We start from the raw sequence: 6,000 nt of genomic DNA, 5'->3' as shown, positions 1-6,000 counted from the left end.
GAAGAGCAGATGGTGCTCTTCACCACAGAGCCATCTCTCCAGCCCCATTTTTACTCCTCTGATGGAATCCAAACCACTTAGCGTTCTTAAGTTCTGCCATATCGCTCTGGAAGCCATTCTAGAGGAGATGGAAAGATACCACCAGGTCCCTCCTAAGCCATCTACTGTCTCAGTTCTAGCCCCATGGCTTGGACTTTTCCTCATGGGGGAGCTACTACTAGTTCCCTTTGGGAAGCTCCTTACACCTCTCTCTAACACCCACTAAAGAGTGTATTTTTAGCCCCCCTTTCAAGTTTCCAGAAGCTTCTACTTCCAACCCCATCTGTGGCTTTGCTTCCTCACAGCTGGCTGGTAATAATGTGTCTTCTCCTTGAACTCTATCTCAAACCACACCCTGCCCCCACCACACACCCTTCCACCTACCTCAAGACTCCCTTTCTACCAAGGATATTCAAATAATTCCATAAGCCAGGCTGGGATTGTGATTCCCCTTACTCCCACCTCACCTCTCAAACCCATCCTGTTGTGACCTGCACAGGTCATCTGTCACGCTACCACACCGAGCGCTCTTGCGACATTCTTCTTTCATCCCATTTACTAATTAACACGTTTGTTATTTGTCTCAGTCTGCCAGGCCCAGTCCTGGTTGTCAGTATGGATCTGTGAGTCCTGTCTCCCTTCACAGCCAGGGAAAACACTACTTTATGTTCACCTGGGTTCCGGCCTGTGGTCACAGGCAGCATCAGAACTGAAGCCACACCCTCAGATCCCACTGCGTGTATCTTAATGAAAGGGAAGGGACAGGACATAGCCTTGTCATCCGGGAGCCAGACAAGCATTATTAACTAAGATCGTTTGTCGGGCTCTGCGTTCAAGCATGCCTTCTCGGGGCCTCTCACTGCAGCCCTCTAGACGAGGCACGTTCTCATTTCATTTTTAGATGAGGCTCAGAGAGGTTAAGTAACTCACCTAAAGTCAAATCACGAGTCCCGGAGGCAACGCACACATTCATGACTGTCTGTATAGCCCCTTTCCTTTCCACCTTCCAGCTTGTGTGTAGATACATGTTCTCCACACCCATCAAGAATAAAGGGTCTCGGCCATGTCTCAATCCCAAGGGCAGGTAGGGGGCTGGTAGTGGGACTCTGTCTCTTGCACTACACAGTGTGGCACATAAGCTCTCCTGACCGTGCCGGTCCATCCATATAAGAGAAAACCAGCAAGTTCAACAAAACTTGTTTACACTTTTTTAAAAAAAAACTAAAAAATGATTTTGTTTTAGGCATTTTACCTGAATGTATGTCTGTGTACTACATGCATGCAGTGCCTGTGGAGGCCAGAGGAGGGCGTCAGATCCCCTAGGGCTGGAGTTACAGGTAGTTGTGAGCCACCATGTGGGTGCTGGGGATTGAGCCAGGCCCTTTGGCTGTGCCTTTGGCCAGTGCTCTTAACCACCGAGTCATCTCTCCAGCATCTATAATTTTTTTTCCTTCCCACAGTGCATGCAGCTAAACAGTATTTTTTATAAAGCAAAAGATATTGACCTTAAGAATCAAGCTGAGACCCAGTTCTCTCCCTCAAGAGAAGGGGCAGCTGAGACCCCTCTTGAGTATCCCCAGGCTGCCCGCTGCACATAGTAGTGTTTTTTTGCCGTGAGTAATGGTGAGCCAGAAGTATGCAGATGTGTGGAAAGCACTCAGAAAATAATCCCACTGGAGGTGTAGTGAAAGGCTGCCGGCTTCTTGCACTAGTAGCCACACATACAATCAGTACATGCGGAGTGTTGTTTTTCCCTAGGGGACCATTTTTTTTTTTTATCACCTGCTGGGTTTTCTCCCAGGCCCTCAGCCCTACCCAGCTACCATCCACAGCAGTGGCACTCAACTTTCTAAGGTTGATCCTTTAATATAGGATTCCTCATGTTGTGGTAACCTTCGATCATAAAATTATTGTGGAAAATATCCGATGTGGAAAACCCCGGAGGGGTCGCGACCCACAGGTTGAGAACCACTGATCTAGCGGCAGCTGGTTGGGGGCGGGGTGCAGGGTGGGAAGAGGGAGCAGTTGTTATCTTTTTTTTTTTTTTTTTTTTTTTTTTTTTTAACCTCCCTGACTTTTCACCTTTGAATTTTCATCTTTAAAAAAAGGATAATCAACCAACCTCTTGTTATTTTAAATGATACGTGAAACATTGAATCTGCCATTAAATGTTATATCCAACATGATTGGATTTAGACAGTCTCTTGGATGTGTGTGTGGGTGGGAAAAGAGCAGGGAGTTGGATAGGGGTGGGTTGTAGAATGTGTGAGAGGGTGTGTTGGGGGGGGCTGCCTGTGGAACTTGCAAAGTAGCTCTGAGTTCTGGGTCTTCAGCTCCACCTGCTTCATAGAGACAGGTTTTGGCACAAAACTTAGACAGTAGTTCAGAGTTGAGTTGTCACAGTAACTAGGAAGGGTCTGGAGTGGATATAGTGTGAACCACGCATGTAATTTTACAGTTTCTGAAAGCCATACTTTAAGAAAAAAAAGATGAAGCCAATTTGAATACTATGTTTTTATCTGGAGCACTATGCTCAGAATACTATTTTGAGACATGGCCAATTTAGAAAGGAATGAGATATATTGCATTCCTTTTATTTTATAGATATCGCTCATCTATCTATAAGTTTATTTCCTAATCAGGAAAGAATTTCTGATGTTTTATTATAGGCAGGAGACTCACAGAGGTAGGAATTCAATTTTTTTTGGGGGGACACCTCTGAGAACCAAGTATTAAACTACATTCCCAGGCCCCCACAACTGAACTATGGGACAAGACTTGAACTCTTAATTCTTAATTCTTTTTATTTCATTTTATGTGTGTATGTCTTTCGCCTGTGTGCATGCATAGCACATGTGTGCAGTACCCGCAGCGGTCAGAAGAGGGCGTCAGATCCCCTGGAACTGAAGTTACAGACAGCTGTGAGCATCCATGGAGGTGCTGGGAATTGAACCTGGCTCTTCTAGAAGAACCTCAAGTGCTCTTAAAACACTGAACCGTCTCTCCAACCCCATCCTTGAATTCTTGCTCCTTCATTTACTAAGCCATTTCTCTGATCTTTGGTTGCCTGTGTCTAAATGGAAATAGAAGCACCTTCCATGAGGGATGGTTGGTAACTCTTGGGGACTTGACTTCATCCCTGAACTGTGACATGGTTGTTATTGCCTTCCCTGCTGCCCTGGGCCATGTCTGTTGACTCTTCCCAGCTAGGCATCTGTTTGGTATTTGGAAACACTCTCATAGTGTGGAAATTCTTCCAAATCTCACACCCTTTAACTCTAATGTTGCTCTTACTATAGGTGAAACAGGGCCCACAAATAAAGTGAAATATTGATTATTAGAGATTCTCTCATAAAAAAAAACTTTGAAAACAAAATTAGAAATCAGCTCATTACCTCTTCCTAATTCTACATATCACCTGAGATTCAGATGTTCTGTTTGAAGAATTTGGCTACAGTTCGAAGGCAAGCTTAGTCCAACTGTGTTTTGCATGGAGGTAGTTTAAGTTACTTATTCATTCACTCAATAAATGCCAAAAGAAACCTGTAAGTATTAATCAAGAAGAGAGAGTATGCCCTAGCACCTCGGGGCTCTCTTCTGTCCCATTGTCCCATGGACATTGCCTGAAGTTGTCCGGAAGTAGACCAGATGCAGAAGAGCCAACCAGGGCTGTGCCCTTAGGATGTAATGTTTCCTTCACTCGACACAGAAATGACACATGAGTTTCCTGGGGGTTTTGCAGAAGACCCAGAAGGGGGCTAGCTTAAGCTATCTTTGGGTTCCCCACACAAGGTCGCTGTCTTCTTGGCAGGCAGATCCACCGGAGGAGCTGTGGTGGGGCTGTGTGGGATCCGAAGTGCTAGCCTAGGCTAAGGCTGAGTCTCTCTACCAGAGCATGGTGAACAGGGAAGGCCGTCTGCAGGCATATGGAGAATTATCAAAGATGGATCCCTGGGGCGCTGTGTCCCAGAACGTGGACCCTGCCTGGCAAACCCTAGCTCTGAGAGGAGGCCGTCGTGATGGTAAAGAAGAGGTTGTCACTGGTGGTGGTGGGGAGTGTGTAGTGGGAGGGGCTTCCTGTTCACTCTGTGGACCAAGCTGGCCTTGAACTCACAGAGACCCACCTGCCTCTGCCTCCTGAGTGCTGGGATTCAAGGTGTTAGCCACCATGCCCAGCTACACATTTAACTTTTACTGTTGTTTTGAGATAGGACTTCACTGGATTGTCTTGGTTGGCCTTGAACTCACCATTGATCAGGCTAGCTTTGAACTCATGGACAATGCTAGCTTCTGCCCCTCCAGTGATGGCATCAAGGTATGCATTATCATGCTCAATGTGTTTTATACTTCAGGGGAAAGCTTTATGTAAATTTTCCATAGAATTGCAAGTGTGGGTGTTGATGGGCAGACCTGCAATACCAGCACTCAGGAGGCAGACGCAGGAGGTCTTATAGCCTCACCTATACAACAAAACTAGGTCTCACTATGCTATGCTAGACTATACTGTACTATACTATACTAAATATAAGCAAAACAGAAGTATGTGACTCCCATTAGCCAGCTTTGGTAATGACTGATGCTGTTTTATCTATTATCCACCAAAAAAATGAGCAATTGAAGCCAACTTAAAGTACAAAGGTAGGCTTATTGGAGGCTGCTCTCTGGCAAGTTTAATGACCACACAGTGAAGTCAGTGAAGTCGCTATGAGGAAGAAGAGAGGAAGAAAGGGAAGGAGGAAGGAAGGGAAGAAGGGAGGGAGGGAGGGAGGGAAGGAAGGAGGGAGAGAGAGAGAACCAGAATGTCTTGAGGAGAAGCCCAGATCCTGGGCTGGAAAGTTCCAGGCAGAGGGCATCCACCAGCCCAGCCATACCCCAGAACAGGTAGGAACTGGGGGGGGGGTGCTGGGAGAACCCAGAGACCAGGTTCACTTTGGTATGTAAAATAGGCACCTCAGCTTCCTGTCCCAGGTCTTGAACCCCAACATCTATGAGGGTTTACCTCACACAATTTGAAATAAGTCTCATATCTAAAACTATTTTAAAAATTCAAAGTGATTTCTTCCTACAGCTTCAAAAACTCAGAACTTTAGAATATCATCAGCCGTATCTGAACTTGGCACTTTTCTTACCAAATGAGGTGCCAAATAAGTTTCAGACACCACATTGGACTAAAAGCCTTAATCTATGGCCACTCCTCCTTCTTCTCCTCCTTGCCCCCTTCCTTGCAATTTATTTACCGTTGAAGCTCAGTTGCTTTTCCTGTTTCCCACAGTCTGTACTGCACTGGTTGTTTCCCTGTGACCTTGCTTAACATGTCCCTCCGTCAGGCCGTTTGTAAGTGGGTAGACAGATTCAAAGGCCTGATCAGTTTTAAATCCATCTGATTCTTTGGCAGTTGATCACGTGATCTTCCTCAGGAGTAAAGCAGCATCTTCTTGGGCTTTTCTTTCTTACTCCCCGCCCCCTTTCTTTTTGATTGTGATGAAACACATAACCACACGCACCTGGCCTTTGCCACCTTGGCATTTTGAAGTGTTACAGTCATAGTTATGTCCTACCTCTCACCTACAGTTCTTCAGTGTGTCCTACCTCGGTACAAGGAAGGCCCAGAATGCTTTCACCTCCCGAGCTGGGAAACACACCCATGAAACACTCACCTCCTCCTCTCATCCCTGTCTCTGGGAATGGCCTACAGTAGGTACATAGTAATAGAGCCATGCAGTTTGTGGATTTTGTTCGTGTGTGTGTGTGTGTGTGTGTGTGTGTGTGTGTGTGTGTGCGCGCGCGCGCGCACTCGAGAAAGCGGAGCTTATTTCACTTAACATAATGCCCTCAAGTTCTATCTAAATCGTAGTGTTTGTCAGAACTCCTCCTCTAAAGAGTGGTTCTCAACCTTCTTAATGCTGTGACCTTTCAATGTATTTAGTTGCTCCTGTTGAGGTGATCCCCAATGATAATGTT

Source organism: Micromys minutus (assembly GCF_963924665.1).
Source record: "Micromys minutus genome assembly, chromosome: 29".
In the NCBI taxonomy this organism is placed as follows: domain Eukaryota; kingdom Metazoa; phylum Chordata; class Mammalia; order Rodentia; family Muridae; genus Micromys; species Micromys minutus.
The sequence above is the reverse complement of the archived record's forward strand: the minus strand, read 5'-3'. Positions refer to the sequence as shown.